Raw genomic sequence first — 24,919 nt, forward strand, 5'->3', positions numbered from 1 at the left:
ACGTTCGAGGTCAGTGAAAGCAAGCTCACATCAGTTACAAAATATGCATGCTAAGTCACTTCAGTCATGTCTGACTCTGTGCGACCCTATGGACTGTAGCCCTCCAGGTTCCTCTATCCATGGGATTCTCCAGGCAAGAATACTTGAGTGGGTTGCCATTTCCTCCTGCAGGGGATCTTCCCAACCTGAGAATCGAACCCGTGTCTCTTATGTCTCCTGCATTGGCAGGTGGGTTCTTTACCACTCGCACCACCTGGGAATATGATGACTCTATTAAGCACAAAACTCTAAAACCAGACTTCCTTTTGGGAGCTTATCACCTAAAAAGGCTAGCAGTTATAAAACTGAACATATAATGTTTGATGGAAATGACAAATACATGAAAAATGATGAAATCTGGCGTACTTTGTGCTTCACAAAAAAAATAAACATTTTTTTATTTCAAAAAAAAAAGAAACAGAAGAAGACTCTGAGAACTTGTCTTTTATACACTGATGACAAAGCACTGAGCTGAGGACTAATATCAAAGTATGGAATGGCCCATGTTTGGATTCTGAAGGTACCATTCCTATATCAGATCCATTGGGTTTATGAATCAAAATGCAACAGCAAACAGCCATGCTTTGCTGAACTTGACTCAAAAAGTTCAGCTGCATTCTTTGGGCTTCATCCAGCAGCAAGATGGGAGATTCCATGGCAGCGATGCCACATGGGTTGCTGTGCTTTGGAAGAGGGTGCAGGACAGCTCACCCTCCTCCTGCTCTGTGCTGGCCCACTCATTGGCCATCATAATAACTGCCCTGTGACCAACATAATTTCTTTCATTCTCAGAAAGGTTGCACAAGTACAGAAATAAGAAACCATTTAAGCATCCATTTTTAAGCCAAGGCTTCATTTTTCAAGAACACCTGAAACATCAATGATTCTCATTGCATTCTGTTTGCCTAGCTCCTTTGTTCAGGGTCTGACCTTAACTTTGCTATTATGCATTTTGGAATTTCTGGAGCCCAGCTTTACCCTGAGGGAAAATAAGGAAACAAATAAGCTTAAAAAAAATTTTTTTTGCCCTAACCCTGCACCTTAAGGTCGCCATTGAAATACATCAGATTTAAAATCTGCAAGGTCTTCAGGCCAAACTCACAGGAAAGTCAGGAAAACTAGAAGCTGTGAAGGACACGGATCTGCTGAATATATTAACCTCGCATATGTGTGTGGATATGTGTTTTCTAATCCTCTAAGGTAAATTTATACCAATCCATACAGATGTACTCCTTTCTGTTTATTATTCCCAATTGTGTAATGGCAGTTAATGTCGTGCAAAGAAAAAAAAAAAAACAACTCTAGAGTTTGACAGCAGTCCACCTCTGTTCATTTAAGGCAAAACAAAGAAAAGGAAAGCTTGTTCTTTCAGTCAGTACTGCTCACTCCCTAATTCTACCCAGACTGGATCGTCTTAAATCTGATTTGGGATTTGAGTATTATTTGGATTAGCTCATTAGTGGGGCACCAGTTCTGACAAGCCACTAATCTGGGGCACTGGTGCCATGACAGTATTATGCTGAAAATGAGAAATCTAATGAGATTAGACAGATCCTGGTGCACATGGTCTGAAGGCACTTTGTATGGAGACCCACGAGCTAGGGAATGCAGGAGGTGGCAGATTGAGGCATCAGCTCAGCTGAGCTAGAACACAGCCGCTTGAATGCCCAAAAGTGATCTCATTCAGATAGGCAGGGGTGCTCCTTTCCTAAGCAGGTTCTGTGGAATGTCAAGCAATTGCCTAGATTGAAAAGCAAGAGTAATAAAAGGTGATTATTTTAGGAGCCGGGTGTCAGTGGGAGGGGCTGTGAGCAGAGATGAGGTTTTAAGGTAAAACACTCTGATGTGGTTTTACGTCTTCGAAGCAGAACAGTTACAGGTGAGGATTCATTGGCATCTGGAACCAGCCACCCGTTAGGGTCTGGTTACTTGCCCAGGACTGCTGTCTAAGTCAACTCCATGGATTCCGCCCCCCCTCTGTGAAAATGACTTTCTTTCTTCTCTTTACTTGTGATTTTAGTTGGTTTTAAGCTGAAGAGAACATACGGGCTCTTTTCTGCTCAGAATGGTGCTGTTGCTAAAATCAGAAAATGCTAGGCTTCCACAATGGGTGACTTACAATGTCCAGATGTAGCTCAGGGGCAACGCACAGCACACAGTGGAAGGGGGCTTGGTGCCTCCCCCATCCCTCGCTCTCCTCCTTCACTTAAAGAGGAAAACAAAAGTTTCCATGGCATTTTCTTGCTTGTAAGTGGAAAATCAAGCCATTAACAGAGACTGGGAGTTGGCCCCATGGGACGCAATTCCTTTCTTTCTATTGTGTTGGTACGCCACCTTGTGGTGACTTTCAGAACTCCATGAAAGACCTGCGGCTTGTTCATAGAGCTGCCCCTAATTTTAGCATCCTTTCTAAACCCTAGAAAGAAATTCATTGTCAATCTGCTCTGTGAATCATCTTTAGAATGAGTATGTGTGCAAGACAAAAGCAAATGTGTTTTCAGCACATGTGAGCAATATGAAATCAAGCACGTGACTTCTTTCGTGTTCTTCCTTGCCAGGCTAAAAGAATGACCAGGCAAAATGAGTGACCCTTTTGACATAAAAGTCAAGAATTATCCTGTGAGTATTTAGAAATGAATACACGGCAGAACTGATTCCACTTTCTTATTTTAACATTTTCACATTTTTAGGGATTTAGAGGAAAAAGTCAGAAACTAAGGGATGACACCTTTTAATGGAGTCCCTCCATTTGTTTTAAACACCTTAGTCAAATGGACCTTAGATATATATTAGAACAGGTCAAGAATTCTAGCCTCAAAACAAAACAGAGAAGAGGAGGAACAGATAAATTCCTGGTGTCATGGAATTCTAGGAACTTTCACAGGCTGAGGAAAGGAGTCCAAAGGAAGAGAGAGAAAAAAATTTCTACCTGAAAAGTGTATCTGTGAAAACACATTTTAACCTTTCCTGCCAGAAAACAAAAAGCACAGTCCAAAGTATTTGTCAGAATCTCAAAAAGAATTGGAAGAATCACTGGGAGATGACTTTGGACACTGTGCTGTGCTGCTCTTGTGAGCCAAGCATGGATTGTATTTGCAGGGCTTTAAGTGTTTGAAGCAGAAGAAAAAGCTGAAAAGAGTCAACCATTCCTAAAGCCTTGGTGAGGTAGGGGGAATGGTTCATGATTCAAAAGATCATTGTTCTAAACATAATTGTTTACAAGAATCCAGGCAACAGGAGAAAGAGAGGTTTTTAAGTTTTTCCATTTAAAAAAAAAATCCATTGTAGACTATTTTGTATTGCCTTTTCTTCATGAGAGTCATCAAAACCTCTGCCATTCAACTGTGGTTGAGCAGTAATCTATTATTTCACTTAAACACACTAAAAGAGCTGATGTTGATTAATCAAAAGTGGGAGAAGCAGACATGCTTTGGAAACAAAAACTCTGTTAGTGCTTCTAAAGAACGTCCACTGGCCGCCGGGACCTCTGTTGCTAGGGAGATGGTTACCAGGCACAGGTGCCAGAGTGCCTGCCCCTACCCCCTCCCCTTCGCTTGTTTGATACCCTTTGGGCTGATGTCATGAATGAAAGGTTTTCAAATATTTAATTTTTCCTGTGTGTCCTCGAAAGAAGGGACAGTGCTTGTGTGACTGATTTGCAAAGGCAAAATTAGGAAGAGAGGGAAGGAAGAGTGGACACATGGGAGAGCGTGTGCAGATAGCCATGCTGAGAATGGGCAGCTTGGGGGAGGCTGGGGCACTGAAATAAAGCCAGAGACAACACCCCACCTAGTAATACTTGAACAAAGTCCTGAGTCAGTGGCGAGTCTGACCCATGAGGACCAAAAAGCCAAGGCAATGTGACTTCTACTAACCATATTTTATTAAGGGCTGACCATGTGCCAGCCACCCTGCCTGCTTCTTACACACCCCATCCTATTCATGCTTATACTCACCCAACACAAGGCCTTATTATCACTGTTTAACATAAGAATACCAAGCATCAGAGTGGTTACAGAACTTGCCAAATGCTAATGCCCTTGTTTTGGGGTTTTTTGTGTTTCTTTTTTGGTCTGATTTCAAACTCTTGTCTGCCTCTAAATAGCTTCTTCCAAGGCCTCTCAGAGGACTTGAAATTGCTAAGATGTATTAGCAAAAATTTACAAAACACCAACTCTGTGCAATGACACATTTTTGGATGAGCCTGTGTGTTCGTATAATTGCAGACATGTGTCTTGCCTTTAGTGGAGCTCAGAAACCTGTAAAAAATAAGCTGATGAGGAAATAGTAAAACACTTATATGTCTGAAAAATTGAAGAGTGAAAAAATGTTGCGGGTAGGCACTGAGAGAGTAACTTACCCAAACTAGAACATTGGAGGTAGATGCTGGAGGCATTTCAGGAAGTTGAAGAGAGAATCTTTCCTGATCTAAAGTTAGAAGGCAGATACAACCAAACTGATGCTTCAGTTGACTCTGGATGGGTGGAAGGAATTTGGAATGGTCTGGCTTTCTGAGGTGTCCTAGGAAAGTGGGCAGACCTCAAGTGAGGTAATAAAATGGACCATTTTATGAAAGGGTACGTGTATGCTCAGTCACTCAGTCACGTTTGACTCTTGCAAGCCCCTGGACTATTGCCCGCCAGGCTCCTCTGTCCGTGGGATTTTCCAGGGAAGAATACTGGAGTGGGTTGCCATTTCCTCCTCCAGGGGATCTTCCTGACCCACGGATCAAACCTTCGTCTCCTGTGTCTCCTGTATTGGCAGGCGTATTCTTACCCTTATGAAAGGGTAGTGGGTGATTTGAACGGGGGGCAGGGGTGTGTGTGAACTGAGATTTTGACCATGTGAGCGATGGGTCTGTGTATGTGCTCAATGCTGAGTCTGGGATAGGTGGCAGGGAGGTGGCCAAATGGAAGGTGAGAAAGACAGAGGGAACAGCAACTGATAATCAAGTTGGTACAGTGGTAAAGAACCTGCCTGCCAGTGCGGGAGACTCGAGATACAGGTTCAATCCCTGGGTCGGAAGATCCCCAGGAGTAGGAAATGGCAACTCCAGTATTCTTGTCCGGAGAATAATTCCATGGACAGAGGAGCCTGGCAGGCTACAGTCTATGGGGTCTCAAAGAGTCGGACACAACTAAAGCAACTGAGCAATCAATTTAGCTTTTCTCAAAATTTTGCCAAGAACCAGTTCAGGTTAGCAATATACACATTCATTCATAGAAGTTTCTGTCCTTTAACTAAGAAAGGGAAAAAAACAAAACAAAACTATAGCATATTTGCATTTTGTTATTAATTCATGAGTAAGAAAAAAAAAGTCCCTATAGAAAGAAATATATATATGTGTTTTCAATACCCAGGAGGAGACAAGTGCTGTTCAGAGCATTTTAAGCCCTTCGTCTTTCACCACAGACACCAGCAGACCTGACGGGACGCTGCAGAGGCAGCAGCTGCAGTAAGCAGGCATGATGAAAGCACCAGGCCGTGAAGCCCCATTAGGAAAAGGTGAGGCCGTGAATTATGTTTATAGCCTGGAAATGACATATCTCATTCATTCAGTGAGTTATTTACCCTCTGGATTGAGTTCATGGACCTATGAGTCATATAAACACATCTATTGCTTTATCTTGGGGGACAGGAAGAGGGGAGAAGGTTATGCTGTGGAAGCTGGGGGGAAGGGGGAGGATGGGCTGATAAATGTTTCAAGACCTCATCGAGCAGGTCTGGGTCATGGCAGAACCTATCCTGTCTCGGTAGATTCTAGGCCCTGCAAGGGTTTAGAAGCCAGGCCTGCTTCCTCTCTGGTATGAAAGCTTGCAAGCCAGCCAATCGCTACAACCCTGGCTGAGATGCATTTCAAAAGGGAAAGGCTTCGCTCTTCTGCAGTTTGACCATTTTTTCAACTGAGAGGGGTGTGTGTGTGTGTGTGTGTGTGTGTGTGTGAAGGAGAGAAAGAGGAAGAGAGGAAGAGACCATCTGCTGGCCATGAAATTACTTTTGTACTTTTATCCAAATCACACCAAATTGGACAGGTAATTTATGGGCTTACCTTGCAATGCCTGCCTTACTGATAACTATCCCCTGGCCCTTCTTGCTGTATAAAACTACCATCTGGGAGAGGTTGGGGGGTAACAACCTCAATGCAAATACTTCTCTGCTCTGTTTTGGTATCTTAGTGCAAAATCAAACCTCCCTGTCTTTGGTCCCATTTAAATAAAAACATCACTTGCCTCCAACCAGTAGAATACATTTTCCCAGCTGATGGATGCTTTTCCATTTATTTTATAATGTATTTTTTTTCCTCAGCAAGGGATTGTTCTTCGGAATGTCAAGGAGGAAATATTTTCCAAATCATCCGCTGTGATTGGCTGGTTTGGGCCTAATCAGATGGTGAGCGGGGGAGGGGGAGAGGCAGTCATTTGTCACGCTGGAGCTCCAGCCCTGGATAAAGAGGTGCTTTGTAATGCCAGCCTGCCTAATCTCTAGGCCACAATCAAATTACCCTCCCCTCCCCCCCACTCTTCTTCCCCATCCCTCCCTCATCCCCATCTCTCTCTCTCTCTCTCTCTCTCTCTCACACACACACACACACAAACACATGAATACTCACACCCTACGTCTTCAGATCTATCACTGACAATACAGTTATTAAACAAAATCTTAGCCAAGGGAATTAATAACATCAAGGATTCATTTCTTTATCAAATGTTGTGGCCTGAAGGAAGAGGACTTCCTGCTTGCAGAAAGATTCAAGTACATTCATCACCTGAGGGCAAGGGGTGGGTTTGTGATTTTTAATACTCATCAAATGAGAAGCAGAGGAGAGAGTGGGAGGGAGATCCCCATAAGTGTTTGCAAATATTAACAGGTTGAAAACCTGCTTTTTGAAGGATTCCTGGTCCCATGGGGGCTAAAGAGATTTGGGGGGAGGTGGGGCCGTGAGATGGGCAGTGAGCAAGCTGACCGACAGTGGCCAGAGCCTGGGAGTGTCATTGGGTGATCTTTAAATCCAGGAATGTGATGGTTCTGCTGTCTTTGCAATCAGACAGCTATGGGGGCGGGGAGGGCAGGGAGGTTACAGGAGATAGGAAAGAACAGAGCTACAGATGTGAGTGAGAGAATGCTCGGCCACGTTACAGGTTGAGTCTGTCTGAGAGCTCAGCCCCCGCTTGCCCTCAGTTGACAGTAGCTGTCAGCCACCAGCGTGCGATCGCACATGAAGGATATGAAGTTTGGGCAGGAAATAGCCTCTCTTTATTCCTCTTGACCTTATTCGCTGGGACGCTTGTGACTTGTCACTCCCCTTGATACAGGAGGAGAAAGAAGTCAAGAGGCTCGTGGGAGAACTAAAATCAATGCGTGGTGGCAAGACATGCCGGGCAGCCTGCTCTGTAGCCATCAGCATTGCCAACTTAAATTGTCGATTTGAGCACAGCCGCAATCATCATCACAGGGAGAGTGTCTTAATCTAGCATCTTCATTTCCTATTCTGCGTGTCTATTGTATGAAGTGTGCTGCGCTAGAAGGTTTCTTCCTGGTGGCTGGGTTGCAATTACAAATCAGAGCCACTTGTTCACTGCTACTCCCAGGACCATCATGGAACGCCCATGGGCAGCACTCTGGTTGCCATCTGACAAGTTGTGCAGACTGGAATTGCAGAGGAGCTAATGCCCATGGGATTGCTCTTAATCAAGGGAGGATGGGAGCCTACAGATGAATTCCCTAATCTCCATCCTTTGGTAGATATTTCTAGAAAGCATTTTTTGTGCTTCTCAGAAATCCCAGCCAAATGGAGTCCCGTTGCCAACAGCAGCAACCTTGATAACGCATCTTTATATAGGCTTTTTCTTCCTTCCCATCCACTTTCTCTGCCCCCTTGCTCCTACTTCTGGGTTTATTTCCCAAATAAACTACCTTCACCTTCAGTCCTTATCTTGGGCTCTGCTTCCTGGGCAAAACAAATGCAGACAGCACCAACTGAGCAAGTCTGTTTTTTCTGAAGCACTCAGACATTAATGAATCCTTTTCAATGCCTCCTTTCTCAAATCTAAGACCCAAGCTGCTAAAGCTGGTCATTATCTGGTCACCTCCACCATGGCCTGGGGAGTGAGAGGAAGCTGGCAAGAGAGGTGGTACAGTAGCCAGCCAACATCCAGGGGTGTGGGAGCACCTGCAGATGCCTTCTCCAGTTATCAAGGGTGGGGAGCAAGTGTAGAAATGGGCTGTTAAGATGATGAGTCAGAATTCAACCACGATGGTAGTCTCTAGCTGTGGCTGTGGTTCCTTGATACTGTTTCTGCTACTGAGGTTCCAAAGTTTTCTCCACCCTTCCATCTATTCTAGAAGTCTCTGTATCACAGACTCTGTGTGTGTGTGTGTGTGTGTGTGTGTGTGTGTGTGCATGCGCACTCATGCTCAGTCATGTCCAGCTCTGTGTGACCCCGTGAACTGTAGCCCTCCAGGCTCCTCTGTCCATGGAATTTTCCAGGCAGGAATACTGGAGTAGGTTGCCATTTCCTACTCCCGTATCAGAGATTATTAAACTACAAATCTGGCCAATTATTTTGTTTTCCAAATAATGTTTTATTGTAACACACACAAAAGAAATGTGTTGTTAACCCTCCTACAGCCAGGCTGGCATCACAAAGAGGGAACGCATTCATTCAACCCTGAATTCATTAAGTGTTTACTGAAACTCTACCAAATGTTCCAGCATTGTGCTAGTGTCTGAAGACACAGTGGTAAACAAAACAGAGGGCTCTTGCCTGGTGGAACCTAGAGTCTGATAAGAAAGATATTCATCAAATAATGACCCACATCCATATCAAAGTATAATTATAATCTCTGCTAAGTGAAAGGAGCCATCACAGAGATTGGATCTCTGCTGCTGTGACTAGGAAGACTTTCCTGGAAAAGTGATGTCTGAGGGATAAAGAAGAGTTGGGGTTAAGTATGGATATGGGGGAGAAAAATACCCAGAAGGAAGAGAGCATGTGAAAATCCTTAATCAGGGAGCAGGTGGAGAAATTACCTGTTGAAGGAACAGGAAACCAGTGTGGATGAAAAGCAGAGTAAGAAAACTTGGAGGTTTCAGGGAAACTAGAAAGGCAATCAGGGGCCAGATCCAGAACGTTTGTCTTTATCCTCAGAGCAACAGGAACCAACTGAAGGTTGGGCTTTTTTTTTTTCTTTTTGAAGTTTTCTTTAATTCTATGAGTAATAATGAATATACCCTTATTTTAAAAAGATCTAAATAATATATGTAATTCAACAGTTTGCCTGTATCAGCTTCCCCAGTCCAGTTATTTTCACAGATGCTATTCCTGTGTCAAAAGAAACTGAATTTGGTGGTAGAGCAAATGGATGGTCTGATACTGTCAAATCTACACATTAAAAAAAATCAGAAGACATATATTCAGTTACATTGCTTACATATATTCAGGACTAGTTCTGGGAATGCTAAAGGAATATTTTGGCCGCTAGAAAAATAAAATTTTATTTTCAAATAGAATTTATTTTAAAATATTGTTTATCTTTTCCTTTAAACATTTCTGTCTTTAATTTAAAAATTATTTGAACATTATATATACATATATATAGGGTGTTTCCACACATATATATATCCTATATATATCCTATATATATATTTATAGGATATTTCCATATATATATATATATATAGGATGATTGCTCAAACTTTTTCACTCAATCTATGAATATAAAGCTTGGAGTCCACCATCAGAGTAGTTAAGAGCATAATGTATTATATTATATATTGATGTTTTAATATTATGTTATATATTGATTTCCTTGAGTTCAAATCTCAAACTCATCATGTACAAGCCAGATGCTCTTAGAAATGTCCTCAGTCTTGCAGTATCTCACCTCTTAACTAGGGAGGATAACAGCATTTTCTCCAAAGGGTTATTGTGAGTATTGGATTAAATAAAACCTGCAAAGCACTCAGAATGGTGCCCAGCACATGGCAAACCCTCAATAAAGGTTAACAATCACACCTAATGTTGGTAGTACCGTGTTGAGCTTGCATTCAATAGCCTTACTGAACTTTCTTTTTGGTTATAACGATATAAATGGATTCTTTTGGATTTTCTTAATCAACTGTCATTTCCTGTCCAACATGGCAATTCCAATATGAATTTCGTATTTTTTGTCTCATTGTACTGCCCTGCTTTCACACCTAAATAGTGAGGGCATGACTTTATTTCCGTCTTTAAAGAGGTGCCACCACTGTATCACCACTAATTATGATCTTTGCTGAAGATCTAGCACATTTCTTTCATCAAGCTAAGAAAGATTACTTTTGATCTGAGGTTACTAAAAGCTGTTATTTTGTATTGTGGATGGAAGGTATCAGTATTCAATAACTGAAATGAAAAGCTGAATTCATTACTTAAGTAAGAAAGAGTTAGCTGGTTAGATGTAATCTCTCTTTGCAGAGGAGTCTGATGATCTTAGATGGAGTTTGGGGTCAAGGATTATTTTGATCTTAGATGGGGTTTGGAGTCAAGGCTTGTTTTGATGCAGTAGTTGTTATTATTCAATCATTCAGTGGTATCTGACGCTTTGCAATCCTGTGGACTGCAGCATGCCAGGCTTCTCTATCCTTCACAGTCTCCCAGAGCTTGCTCAAACTCATGTCCATTGAGTCAGTGATGCCACCCAACCAACTCAACTTCTGTCGTCCACTTCTTCTCCTGCCTTCAATCTTTCCCAGCATCAGAGTCTTTTCCAATGAGTAGGCTCTTCGCATCAGGTGGCCAAAGTAGTGTAGCTTCAGCCTCAGCATCAGTCCCTCCAATAACTATTCAGAATTGATTTCCTTTAGGATTGACTGGTTTAATCTCCTTGTAGTCCAAGGGACTCTCCAACACCACAGTTCAAAAACATCAATTCTTCGGCACTCAGCCTTCTTTATGGTCCAACTCTCACATCCATACATGACTACTGGAAAAAACTATAGCTTTGACTAGATGGACCTTTGTCAGTAAAGTAATGTTTCTGCTTTTTAATACGCTTTCTAGGTTTGTCATAGCTTTTCTTCCAAGGAGCAAGCGTCTTTTAATTTCATGGCTGCAATCACCATCTGCAGTGATTTTGGAGCCCAAGAAAGTAATGTCAGTCATTGTTTCCATTGTTTCCCTTTCTATTTGCTATGAAGTGATAATCTTCCAAAATGGCAGCCTAGAAGGACGTGCACTCAACTTCTCCTTCAAGAACACCAAAATCACAACGACCTGCTTAACAACCATTGATAGAATAATGTTGGATCCCACCAAAAAGATACCCTGTGTCCAGGGGCAAAGGAGAAACCCCAACAACACGGTGGGAGGGGAGCACTACATTTAAAATCAAATCTCAGACCTGCCAGAGATGCTCAGAGGTTGAAAAACCAAACCTTGTGCACACCAGGATCAAGGGAAAGGAGCAGTGACCACAAGAGACTGAAGCAGTCCTGCCTTTGAGTGTTTGAGTGTCTCCCGTGGAGGCTCGGGTCAGCCGTGATCTGCCTCAGGAACAGGGGCTCTGGCTGCAGCAGACCTGGGAGGTGCAGCATGTGGCATAAGACCTCTTGGAGGAGTTGGTCATTCAGTTCAGTCACTCAGTCATGTCTCTTTGTGACCTTGTGGACTGCAGCCTGCCAGGCCTCCGTGTCCATCACCAACTCCCAGAGTTTACTCAAACTCATGCCCATTGAGTCAGGGATGCCATCCAACCATCTCATCCTCTGTCATCCACTTCGCCTCCCACCTTCAATCTTTCTCAGCATCAGGGTCTTTTCAAATGAGTCAGTTCTTTGCCTCAGGTGACCAAAGTATTGGAGTTTCAGCTTCAGCATCAGTCCTTCCAATGAATATTCAGGACTGATTTCCTTTAGGATGGACTGGTTGGATCTCCTTGCAGTCCAAGGGACTCTCAAGAGTCTTCTCCAACACGACAGTTTAAAAGCATCATTCTTCAGCATTCAGTTTTCTTTATAGTCCAACTCTCATATCCATACATGACCACTGGAAAAACATAGCAGTAGTTGGTTGACATCAAATTTGAAAGTGTGTTTTGGGAAAGAAAAGCTTGTTAATTGGTTTGGTTTCAAAACTGTCATTGGAATGACAGTTCCAATGACGGTTCCTCTACTAATTGATTGATCCTCAAAAGTGTGAGAGGGTCACTCACTTGGCACTCAGATGTGGGTTCAGTGAAGCGGGTGGCCATTGATCATTTAGATCGTGGTGAGTTGTCACTGATTGATCAAGCATCAGGTAGAATATGATGTGTGAGTGCCAAATTGCTTCAGTTATGTCCAACTCTTTGGGACCCAATGGACCATGGGGTCCCAGAGATGGCTACATGAGTCCCAAAATGTGACAGTGTTGTGCATTCTAAGGATTCACCATTTGATTCCTTTAAGATATATATCTTCTCTAAATAGTATGTGTGTGTGAATTTACTTTAGTCGTGTCTGACTCTGTGCAACCCTATGGACTGTGACCTGCCAGTTTCCTCTGTCCATGGGATTCTCCAGGCAAGAATACTGGAGTAGGCTGCCATTTCCTCCTCCAGGGGATCTTCCTGACCCAGGGATTGAACCCATATCTCTTACATATCTTGCGCTGGCAGGCAGGTTCTTTACCACTAGCACCACCTGGGAAGTCCCATAATATGGTACCTGGGGGGAAAAGTGGGTGGTTTTCCTGGCAAGCAGCTGTCTTTAGAGATGTACATAGGAATGTGAGCCAAATGGCACATGTGGGGAGATTCCTGGTCTTAGGAAGTAGATCCAGGGTTGGAAGTCCAGGGAAGCAGACAGAACGTACCACCTGGAGAGTGTAATAAACCAATAGATACTTGTCCTGGTTGAACTGGCAAGCCATTGTCTTTACAGATATACAATCACTAGTCATAAAACAGCAGCAAGGAAACAAAAAGCAGGTACTATTTAGATATCTAAATACTGAGAAGGGGAGCATACTGAAAAGAAGTTTTTTACTAGGAATTCAGGTGCCAGGATTTGGGGCAGAAGAGTTATCAAGATGAAAATACAGCTCAAGATCTAGAAATTCTGGGGTAACAGACAGGGTGTCTGGGCCAGGAACCAGGATGAAGGCCAAACGACGCATGTCTAGTTAGTGGAATGAGGCCACAGCATGATCAGAGGAATGTGGAAAGGCTTTATTAGGGCAAAAATCCAAGGACAGACCAGACCCATACCAAGACTGTCTTGATACCGAGTTCTGAGTATTGAAGCCAGAGTTCTGAATAGGAATGGACCTTTCAACCCAGACAGGTGGTTCTTCCTGCATCTGGGGGAAGCAATTCATCCAGAGCTTCAAAGAGTCCTTAATGGAGGGACTATTTGCATAGATGTGGACAGAATTAAGGGACAATTAAAGGATAATGAGGCAGACACAGACTAGAGATGAGGCACACCCAGGACTGAAGGGGCAAGGAGGGAAAATACTGGTAAATATGAGATAGAGCCTAGGAGGAGGGAATTTCCTAGTATTTGTTGTTGTTGTTGAAGTATTGTTGATTTATAACGTGTTAGTTTTTACTATTCAGTAAAGGGACTCAGTTATACATATATATATATATACACAATTTTTTTTCATATCCTTTTCCATTATGGTTTATCACAGGGTATTGAATACATTTCCCTGTGCTATACAGTAGGACCTTGTTGTTTATCCATTCTCTATATAATAGTTTTCGTCTGCTAATCCCAAACTCCTAGTCCATCCCTCCCCTTCCCTTGGCAACTAGAAACCTGTTCTCTAAGTCTGTTAGTCTGCTTTTCTTTTGTAGGTAAGTTCATTTGGGTCATATTTTAGATTCCACATATAAGTGGTATCATATGGTATTTGGGAGAAGGCAATGGCACCCCACTCCAGTACTCTTGCCTGGAAAATCCCATGGATGGAGGAGCCTGGTAGGCTGTGGTCCATGGGGTCACTAAGAGTCGGACACGACTGAGCAACTTCACTTTCACTTTTCACTTTCATGCATTGGAGAAGGAAATGGCAACCCACTCCAGTGTTCTTGCCTGGAGAATCCCAGGGACGGCGGGGCCTGGTGGGTTGCTGTCTATGGGGTTGCACAGAGTCGGACACAACTGAAGCGACTTAGCAGCAGCAGCAGCATATGGTATTTGTCTTTCTCTTTCTGACTTACCTCACTTAGTCTGATGATCTCTAGACCTATCTGTGTGGCTGCAGATAGCATTATTTCATTCTTTCTTATGGCTGAGTAATATTCCATTGTGTATCTATATATACCATATCTTCTTTATCCATTCATCTGTCAGTGAGCATTTAGGTTGTTTCCAAATATTGGCTATTATAAATAAAGCTGCAATGAACACTGGAGTCTATGTATCTTTTTGAATGACAGTTTTGTCTGTATATACGTTCAGGAGTAGAATTGCTGGATCCTATCAGAACACTGTTTTTAGTTTTGAGGGACTTCCATACTGTTTTCCATAGTTGTTGCACTAACTTGCATGCCCGCCGACAAGCCTTCAGTTCAGTTCAGTCGCTCAGTCGTGTCCGACTCTTTGCGACCCCGTGAATCGCAGCACGCCAGGCCTCCCTGTCCATCACCATCTCCCAGAGTTCACTCAAACTCACATCCCCCTCTGTTAAGTAGTTAGAATAGAAAGAAGGAGTCCAAAATGGTGGTGGCTAAAAGACAAAGAAAAGGAAAAGCCTGCAAAATCGGAACAAAAGAAAACCCATGAACCAGAGTGAGAACTTCAGGTGAAACAAACATGCCCCCTTCTTGGCTAGCCCAATTTGCATGGGGCAGGCTCAAGGTGGGGTAGGAGACAAACATATGAAAGGAGGAAGCCAAGACAGACTGAGGCCTCTCCTTTGAGATCAGCCCGCCCTCACGCCTCGAGGGTGTACTTTCCTTTGCTTGCTGAATAAAACTCTGAGCTCTAATCGAGCTGTAACACTGGTCCACCGTTTCAAATCTCTGCTGCGGCGAGACACAACTGAGGAAATTACACACTCCCCCAACACCTCCATGTAGGAGGGTTCCCTTTTCTCCACATCTTGGTGTGTATTTTCAATCCTGGAGATCACAGATACTCCAAGAGACTCAACACTGAAGCTGAGAGGGAGCAAAGAACGAACTACCCTGATCTCACTCTCTCTACCTCTGACCTCCTACCAGGGTTTCCCTAAAGCAGAAGCCAATGGGTGAGGAGCCTAGCTGATACCATCCACAAGGGAGGATAGACAACAGTAGAGGATGAATAGAGGGAGGTAATTAACAGACTATAACCACCAGACTCCCCAAGTAGCTAGAAGAGGATCCAGTCGTGTCTAGTCAATGGTGTTTCTGAAATGCATTTTGGGGACAGAGGCACATGACAGGCTCCCAAAGAAGAGAGCATTAGCTCCTGGTTGAGCCTGGGCATTTATGCTGGTTTGTGAGCGGAGCTTTCCTGAAGCTTCTGTAACATGGAGACATGGTGCAGAGCCAAAATCACAGTGGAGATGCCATGTTTCTGTCACTGTGTCAAATTACGGTACTCCGGGGAGACAAGAAAGCCAGCCAGTTAAGGATGTTTTGTGATATGGTGTCTGAGGCCCAGAATCCCACAGTCCATGAGTCAGAAGGAGCCTCATGAAGAGACACAGGGAGCGAATGCAGGCATTTTCCCCTTTATGCAGAATCGGCTCGAGTCTCTGCAGCAGACGATAGCCAGCATTTTGTGAGTTAATCGTGTGTGACGCAGAAAAGGAGCTGTGAAGGGAGCAAATCTCTCTTTAAAGTGAACATTTTATAGAAATCCCATTTTCTCTGGGGCTCAAAGCCAGACCGACTTAGTGGATTAAGCTCTGAGGTTTCACTCCGGGGATGGATTTCAGGTCAAGGCCAGCCTACAAATCTACATGGGGGATGGGGAGAGATCTCAAATAAGACTAACTGGTGGTATCCAGAAGGCGCTACCTCGGACGTCCGGCAGTTATGCCGCAGAGCCCTGGGGAATGAACTGGGAAGGAACAGAGAAGGGGAGGTGCTATGGAGATGATGCTAATGTTCACTGCCATAGCTGTGGAATTTTTCACCTGGGGCGATTGCCCTGTGCCAGCTCGGATGAGGGCAGCCTTAATTGCTTTGTGCCATCAAGTGCATTTTTTGTCAGTTTTAGACAAACTGACATAATTATTTCTGTCACCTCGGGATGATTTTTCCCTCCAAGTCCCTTCAGATGAGGCAAGAAGCAGGTGCTTCTTACCCTAGCCGCACCAGCTTCAAGCACCCAAAGCCTTCCACACAACCAGCTGCCACGGTCCAGATGTACATGTATTTGCACTTTCTCTGTGAGAGTACATTAAAGATAGTGCCTGGGGGTTCTTGAAATTGGTAAGATTCAAGTTAAATCTGTACAATATGCCTGATGTGATGGAAACAACCTCACACACTTCTCTTCCCCAATCCCTCTCCTCTTAGCTAAGATGTTTCTGGGTCTGACAATGGGGAGATGTTATCAGGAATACACACACACACACACACACACACACACACACATATGGTCTTCCTCAGTGGTGCAGCAGTAAAGAATCCACCTGCAATGCAGGAGACTCAGTTTTGATCCCTGGGTCAGGAAGATCCCCTGGAGGAAGGAAAGGCTACCCACTCCAGTATTGTTGCCTGGAGAATCCCATGGACAGAGGAGCCTGGTGGGCTACAGTCCATGAGGTCGCAAAGAGTCAGACACGAATGAGCAATTGAACATGCTCTCACACATACATGACTTTTAAAATTTGTTTTTTTGGTCATGCTGCACAGCATGTGGAATACTAGTTCCCTGACCAAGGATTCAACCCATGTCCCCCTACAGTGGAAGTGCAGAGTCCTAACCAATGGACAGTTAGCGAAGTCCTACAGTCCACTTGCCACTAGTTCAAAGAGGGCAGCAGAAGCTTTTGAACTGCCTTTTTAATTGACAGTGCCCCTATTTTTCTGTCTGGGATCTATAACACCCCCAACCTATAGGTACAGACATTACAGAAAAGTTTCCAGATTCATTTTTCTCTGATGTGCTCAGGGTCAGGATTGGGTTGTGGAGGACTTCTTAAGTTATGACTTTTGTGAGTGTTTATGGTTGAAATCCTAGGCATTTGGGTTATTTTCTTACACCTCCTTTGGAGCCTAGAAGCTCCATGTACTTGACTAGAGTAGTAGCTCACAGGTAGACATATGAACGGAGAAGGCAATGGCAACCCACTCCAGTACTCTTGCCTGGAAAATCCCATGGACGGAGGGGCCTGGTGGGCTGCAGTCCATGGAGTCGCTAGGAGTCAGACAGGACTGAGCGACTTCACTTTCACTTTTCACTTTCATGCATTGAAGAAGGAAATGGCAACCCACTCCAGTGTTCTTGCCTGGAGAATCCCAGGGACGGGGGAGCCTGGTGGGCTGCCGTCTATGGGGTCGCACAGAGTCGGACACGACTGAAGCGACCTAGCAGCAGCAGCAGCAGCAGCAGACATATGAAATACTTTCTAGTCCCCATGCTGTGCTGTGCCTGGGCTTGACTAAAATGTGTCATGTTCTATCACTCAAGCAGCAAAAGCTGGTGACATTGTTGGATGTTCTTTCATGGTTTGGACAAAAACTAAGTAATCTTCCTGCGGGGTCTGGATTTCCATCTCTCTTAGGTATTTCCATCTCTTTTAGTATTATTCCCACAATGATATGCTTATTTGTTTTGTAACAAATATTTATTGTGTTCTGGGCTAGCGTTGAGGCAGGAAGACCATTTGGGAAGTCATTTCATTAGTTCTTCCTCCAAGGAAAGATAACGGTGACTTGGACTAGGATGGTAACAGTGGAATCAGGGGAGAGATTTAAGATATATTTTGGAGGTAGAATTGTCAGCTAAAGCTGCATGCTAGGCATTGGGCTTTGCCCTGAGGCTACAGTGGCAAATAAAACAAGGTTTTTCACAGAGGTTATACTGCAATAGGGACTAAAGACAGTAAATAGCTATATACATTTAAGATTTGCATAGAGATTGTGATAATCTCTAAGGAAGAAATGTACAGTGATGTAACAGAGAATAATCAGGGGGATGTAGGTGGCTACTTAAATTGAGTTGTCATGGAACAGCTTCCCATGAGAATGAAACAAGGAGTCAGACATGCAAGGAGCTGAGGATGCATAATCCAGGCATATGGAAGGCTGTGTGCTGGTCTTGAGGTAGGAGACACTTGGCACATTCTAAGAATTGTCAGAAGACTGATGTGCCTGGGGTTGTCAATGATGGGGAGAGAGAATGATCTTGGTAGACTTGCCAAGATCATGCAGAGCCTGAGCTTGAAGTTTCCATTTTACTCTGAAACTAGAAACCAGTGAAGAAAAGGTGGTGGTACGGGGAACAAGATATAATTTTTGCATAAAAAGATTACTCTGGTCAGTCTGTGAAGTATGGACTTTAGGTGGGCTAGTGTTGAAGCAAGGGCACCAATTTTAAAGCTTTTGCAATAGTCTTGTTGTTATTCCGTCTCTCAGTCCTGTCCAAGTCCTTGTGACCCCATACTGCAGCACACGAGGCTTCCCTGTCCTACACCATCTCCCAGAGCTTGCTCAAACTCATGTCCATTGAGTCGATGATGCTATCCAACCATTTCATCCTCTGTCATCCCCTTCTCCTCCTGCCTTCAATCTTTCCCAGCATCAGGGGTTTTTCCAATGAGTTGACTCTTCACATCAGGTGGCCAAAGTATTGGAGCTTCAGCCTCAGTATCAGTCCCTCCAATGAATATTCAGGATTAACTTCCTATAGGACTGATCTCCTTGCAGTTCAAAGGAATACAGGGAAGAAAGAATGTATTCAAGGTCTATTTTGGACATAGTGACAGGACTTAGTGATTTATTGGATATTGTTACTAGGCAGATGGAAGCAAAGGGAAATGTTTCTGGCTTAAATAATTGAGTGGAGAGTGGTCCATTTAATAGAACAAAGACTGTAGTGGATCAGAAGTTAAAATATTTCTTTCCTTCCACTCTTCTTGTTCCATCTTCTGATGCCACATTACTTATTCAATAGTGAAATACTGGGAAGAGTACTTACTCTGCTGAGAGTTAGGAGATATGGAATTTTGTCCAGCGGATGTGCGTAAGCAGTGGAATGACTTCAACTCATTCAACTAACTCACAATGCCTTGGTTTTTCTCATGGCTACTTCAGATTTCAGAAGACCGACTATGCTTTGAATTGGATTGATTCATTCTGCTGGGACCTGAGATTTCTTCCCACTTCCAACACTACCTCTAGGGTACCACATTCAGAGGAAGGGACATGGGTCTTTACAGCCTAATATCAATTTCTGTGGTAACAATGGCTTTTGGAGAGGCAAATTCCTTGGCCTCCAAATTAATGATAGCTATTGCTCACCTGCAGAAGAGTCATCAACAGTACAGAACTAAGGAGGTTGACAGATTTTATCATTTTAAGTACACAACAGACAGTGTGTGTTATAGGGCATTGTTGAGACATTGTCATCACATAATTTGTTATTAATTCATTTGCATGAAATAAGGCTATAAAGTATCTGCATTTGTAGAATACATTTATACATGCCCTTCTGTCTCTGGAACTCCTTTAGAATAATATTTTAGAGAAGCATTTGAAAAGTTTAAAGTGCTATGCAAATACAAGGTGTTATTAATATTGACCTATGTACTAATTAGATATTGGCATAAAGAGAACTTATCTTCCCTTGTAGGTACTATTTAAAATTCCAGGAGTCAGCTAGAGTTTGAATCCTTACATTTTGACACAGCGTGTTACTGTGGACATCGTCCACCAGACGTGGCACTTTCGGTGCTGGCCTCACACCAGTTCCCGCTGAACACTAATGCTGGGCACCAGTGCCACCTGTTAAAGACAGTTGGATCAGGAGAGGTAACTCAGGGGTACTCATCCATGGTTTGGCCAGCAACTTGTGGCCAAATTCTGAGGAAATAAGGAAGCAGTTATCTGACGGAGCTGAAAAATTGCATAGAGAGAAACCAGGAGCAAACTCCAGTTTTGACATATCAGAGATAATGAATAAACATGGACAGTGAGGTAAGGAAAACACCCCATCCTCTTGCAGCTCTCATAAAAGCCCCCAGTGGCTGCTAATTACCAATGCGAGTAACATCTCAGTCCTCATCCTCTTGGTCTTCCTTTGAGCTTTGCATATGTTTGTGTTTCCTTTGGAAGCTCTCCTCCTCTAATGCTTTAATCCTTCCTCCCTTCTGCTTCTATCCTTATTTATTTAATTTTGGTTTTGTAGGATCTCATCCACTGTCTTGTGAGTCATCGTTTGGAGATGATCTGAGCTAAATTCCTTCTGAGGGTGAGCTCAAGACACCGTTCTTCCAATTTCATGAGTATCAGTTATCTGTACCTGAATTGATTTCCTAGCACCTCAAACTTTTCCCTTCCAAAGCAAAACTTACTATTTTACAGCTATCTTTGCCTCACTTTCCTGGTGGCATTCCATTCTTTCACAAATACAGACTTTAAACCATGACATTATCTGTGATTTATCTTTCTCCCCCATTCTCTGTGGGTATTTTAATATATGTCTTTTGCCTTTTCAATCAGTCCTGAATATCTTCTCTTTCCATTCTAACTGATGGCCAGCATTCTCCACATCCAGATGACCCACTTCTCACTTAAATAACTTAAATAGCTATCTCAAAGAACTTCTATCTTTTTTCATTTATCTGAATTCTTTATTTTTAAATTATGTTTTCACTTTTATACATTTTACTTTTAGTATATTTTACTTGTAAAATGTCCATGACATTGTGTTTGGTTTTTAAGTTTTCCTAATTTTTTAATTGGAGTGTAACTGTTTTACAATGTTGTATTAGTTTCTGCTGTACAATAAAGTGAGACACAAACAGATGGAGAAATATACCATGTTCTTGGATTGGAAGAATCAATACTGTGAAAAGAACCTCTATCTTAAATAACTTTGTACTGCGTTACAGTTCACTGACTAATCCTTCTGGTGACATGGTCATTTTCTTGGAAAAGGAAATTATCTTACTTATCTTTCTATTCGCATCCCCACCTTCCCCCATAACTGAGCTCAACATAATTTTCTTTCACATAGGAGGCTGTGGATAAGTATTAGTTGATTTGTCTTAAGGAATTTCATTGAATGCCTTTCTAAAATAATGGCATCTGAATCTAACTCCATTGTTAGTTTTGAGTTTGTGAACTCTTATTCCTCTGCCAAATACCTTTGTACTTGGCTCATTTTGGAGGCCTGCCCTATTAACACCTATTTGCAATCCTCACTCCTCTAGTAAAACTTTTAATGCGTGCAAGTTTATTCAAGCAGGGAGAATCGCCAAATGCAGTGCAGTAAAAACAGATCTTGTGAGAGCTATGCTATCTTGGGCATGTCAGATGGCTAAGAAATAAATACGTTTAAGGGGGAAAAAAACTTACCCTCAGATTAGAAGAAAGACATTTGGTAAACAAAACAAAACAAAAAAAAACTCTTGAAGAGGGATGGAGCGAAGGAGACAAGGATATTCTTCAGGAAGTAGCTTGATGAGATGAGGTTATTAGTATAAACTGGAGCCTGACCTGACATTTACCCTTCCTTCACAGACCTTAACTGGGCTATAAGCTTTCTCAAAAATGGTAAGATGTCAATATTCATGAAAATAGAACCATTTATCCTGTAAACTTCCATATTAGGTATTTTTAAATGGTGTTCTTGCCAAGGTTCACAGAGAGACAAAAGAAGTTACATGTTCCTGTTGAAAGGAACAGTTGAACTTGAGTTATCACTGAATATTCCCAGAACTGATAAAAAAAAAAGACAGAATAGGACTGGATGTTGTCTGAAGTCTCTCACAATGTAACCATTAACATTTGGCAATTCCACTGTTTAAGTAGTAAAGTTAATTGATGCAAGCCCAGTCTGAGTCAGACTCTCCTTGGACAAGATCTTGAACTTCTCTGGACCAAAAGGCTGCTTCTGTCCTCTGTACCTTCAACTTTGTTGTTGTTGTTTAGTCACTAAGTCATGTCCAACCCTTGTGACCTCATGGACTGTAGCCGAATATTGGAGTGTGTTGCCATTTCTTCCTCCAGCGTATCTTCCTGACCTGGGTATCGAACCTGTGTCTCCTGCGTTGCAACTGCTCATGCAGCTGCTCAGAAATTGTTGCTTAGAAGTGCTCAGGAGCTACCAGAGGAGGGGACTGCTGGGGAGAGACCCCAGGGGATGGGGAAGCAGGCTGGGAGGAGGGGTGCATTTTTTTGTCCCCATCTCCCACCTTAACTCTGGCAGCTCCACTTGTATCTATTTGATATAAACTTTTGTTTGAGGAGAGAGCTCTGCTGCTTCTTAAAAAAAGAAAGACAAAGATAAAGGGGAAAAGTGAACTTTAAAAATCACAGCTCTAGCAGCTTGTGAAGTAACCTGTGCTTTTTCACTCCCCCAGCCAGCCTTCCGGGATGGAGTGGAACTGTTGAGCGTTGCCCTGGAAATGTGAACTAGAAGCTTGACGTTTGAGCAATGTCTGATCCCACCAATAAATGAAAAATTTCTAACATGTTTTTTAGAACCTTGTGATACAGACAAACACTGCCACCAAGGTATTGAAGAGCCTGGAGAGGCTCGGCGTATTTCTCAGTGACTACTGTGTTCAGTCCTGTGGCCATTTCAGGCATCATTCATGGAAAAAAAAAAAAAAAAAGTTTGGGTTTACTGGAATTGAGGTTTTGTTTAAAGCTTTATTTATGGGGGATTGGAGAGAAAATAGAAAGGAATGTAGAGTTGGATCATAAGAATATATCTGGATGTTCAACAACAACTAATTACTAGAGAAATGCAAATGAAAACTACAGCAAGGTACCACCTCACTCCAGTCAGTATGGCATCATGAAAATGTCTACAAATAATAAATGCTGGAGAGATTGTGGAGAAAAGGGAAACTTCCTACACAGATGGTGGCAATGTGAAGCTACTGTGGAGGACAGTATGGAAATCCCTAAAAAAAAACTAAGAGTGATCATATGATCCAGCAGTCCCACTCCTGTGCGTATGTCTAGTGAAAATTCTGATTAAAAAAGATGCATACACCACAAAAAGATACAAGTTCATAACTGCTGCTGCTGCTGCTAAGTCGCTTCAGTCGTGTCCAACTCTGTGCGACCCCATAGACGGCAGCCCACCAGGCTCCCCCGTCCCTGGGATTCTCCAGGCAAGAACACTGGAGTGGGTTGCCATTTCCTTCTCCAGTGCATGAAAGTGAAAAGGGAAAGTGAAGTCACTCAGTCGTGTCCGACTCTTCGCGACCCCATGGACTGCAGCCCACAGGCTCCTCCATCCATGGGATTTTCTAGGCAAGAGTATTGGAGTGAGGTGCCATCGCCTTCTCTGCAAGTTCATAGCAGCACTATTTAAATAGTCAAGACATGAAAACACCTAAATACCCATCAACAGAAAAATGGGTAAAGATGTGGTACATACATAATGGAATATTACTCAACCATAAAAATGAAATAATGCCACATGGAGCAACATGCATGGACCTAGAGATTATCAAACTGAATGAGGTCAGAAAGATAAAGACAAGTACCATGTAATACTACTTACATATGGAGTCTAAAAGACGACACAAATGAAATTATCTACAAAATAGAAACAGATTCAGACAGAACAAATTCGTGGTTGCCAAGGGAGGGGAAGAGGTGGGTTAGAAGTTTGGGGTTAGCAGATGCAAACTATTATACAGAGAATGGATAAAAAAGATCCTACTGTATAGTACAAGGAATGATATTCAAAACCCTGTGATAAACCATAATGGAAAAAACACGTGAAAAGGAATGCATGTATGTGTATAACCAAATCATTTTGCTGTATAGTACAAAGCAACAAAACATTGTAAATCGACTATACTTAAACAAAAATAAAAACAAAAGAATATGTCTGGGAGATAAGAATTAGGCATAGGGAGGAGTGATGAGTACAAATAAAAATCATACCTCCTTATTTTATTAAATGCTTTCCAGTTTACAAGATGATTTAATATATACTTGCTTACTTGCCAAGTCACTTCAGTCATGTCCGACTCTTTGTTACCATATGGACTGTAGCCTGCCAGGCTCTTCTGTTCATGGGATTTCCCAGGAAAGAATACTGGAATGGGTTGCCATGCCTTCCTCCTAACATATACTATTTCACTCCAATAAACAGACACCACATATTCTGCAGTTGGAAGAAAGAAAGGGAAGATCTTTCATCTCCTTAACCCTCTGTTAATCCCACCTATAAACACCATATTCCAAGTTACCTCTCTGTCTGCTTGCTCTGTTCCTGCTTCCCGGCTGCCAAAACTGCTGGAGAATCATGCAGTCTTGACCTATGATAATCACGTGTCCAAATCCAACTTGGCCACTTCCACACTCAGATTTGTTCTTCTCTTCCATGCCCCAAGGCTGCCTTTCTGTATCAGTTAATCCAGACCTTTTCCACTCCCCATATAATGGGTTGAATGGTTGTTGTTGTTATTGTTCAGTCACAAAGTCGTGCTTGACTCTGCAACATCATGGACTGCAACACATCAGGCTTCCCTATTCTTCAGTACCTCCCTGAGTTTGCTCAAACTTATGTCCACTGAGTCAGTGATGCCATCCAACCATCTTATCCTCAGTCTTTCCCAGCATCAGGGTCTTTTCCAATGAGTCATTTCTTCACATCAGGTGGCCAAAGTATTGGAGCTTCAGCTTCAACATCAGTCCTTCCAATGAATATTCAGGACGGATTTCCTTTAGGATTGACTTGGTTTGATCTCCTTGCAGTCTGAGGGACTCTCAAGAGTCTTCT

At 42.8% G+C, this 24,919-nt stretch overlaps 1 long non-coding RNA gene across 1 annotated transcript; it reads left to right on the forward strand.

The window, feature by feature from the left end:
* The first annotated feature begins 2,594 nt into the window (after positions 1-2,594).
* On the forward strand, positions 2,595-22,645 carry LOC147377988 (uncharacterized). The gene is made up of 3 exons (XR_015151200.1): positions 2,595-2,658; positions 5,400-5,544; positions 22,533-22,645. It is a non-coding gene; the product is annotated as an uncharacterized LOC147377988 (long non-coding RNA).
* The last annotated feature ends 2,274 nt before the right edge of the window (positions 22,646-24,919 follow it).

Source organism: Bos grunniens, chromosome 2, assembly GCF_055505025.1.
Source record: "Bos grunniens cultivar Pamir isolate PY7600 chromosome 2, Bosgru_T2T1.0, whole genome shotgun sequence".
NCBI lineage: Eukaryota > Metazoa > Chordata > Mammalia > Artiodactyla > Bovidae > Bos > Bos grunniens.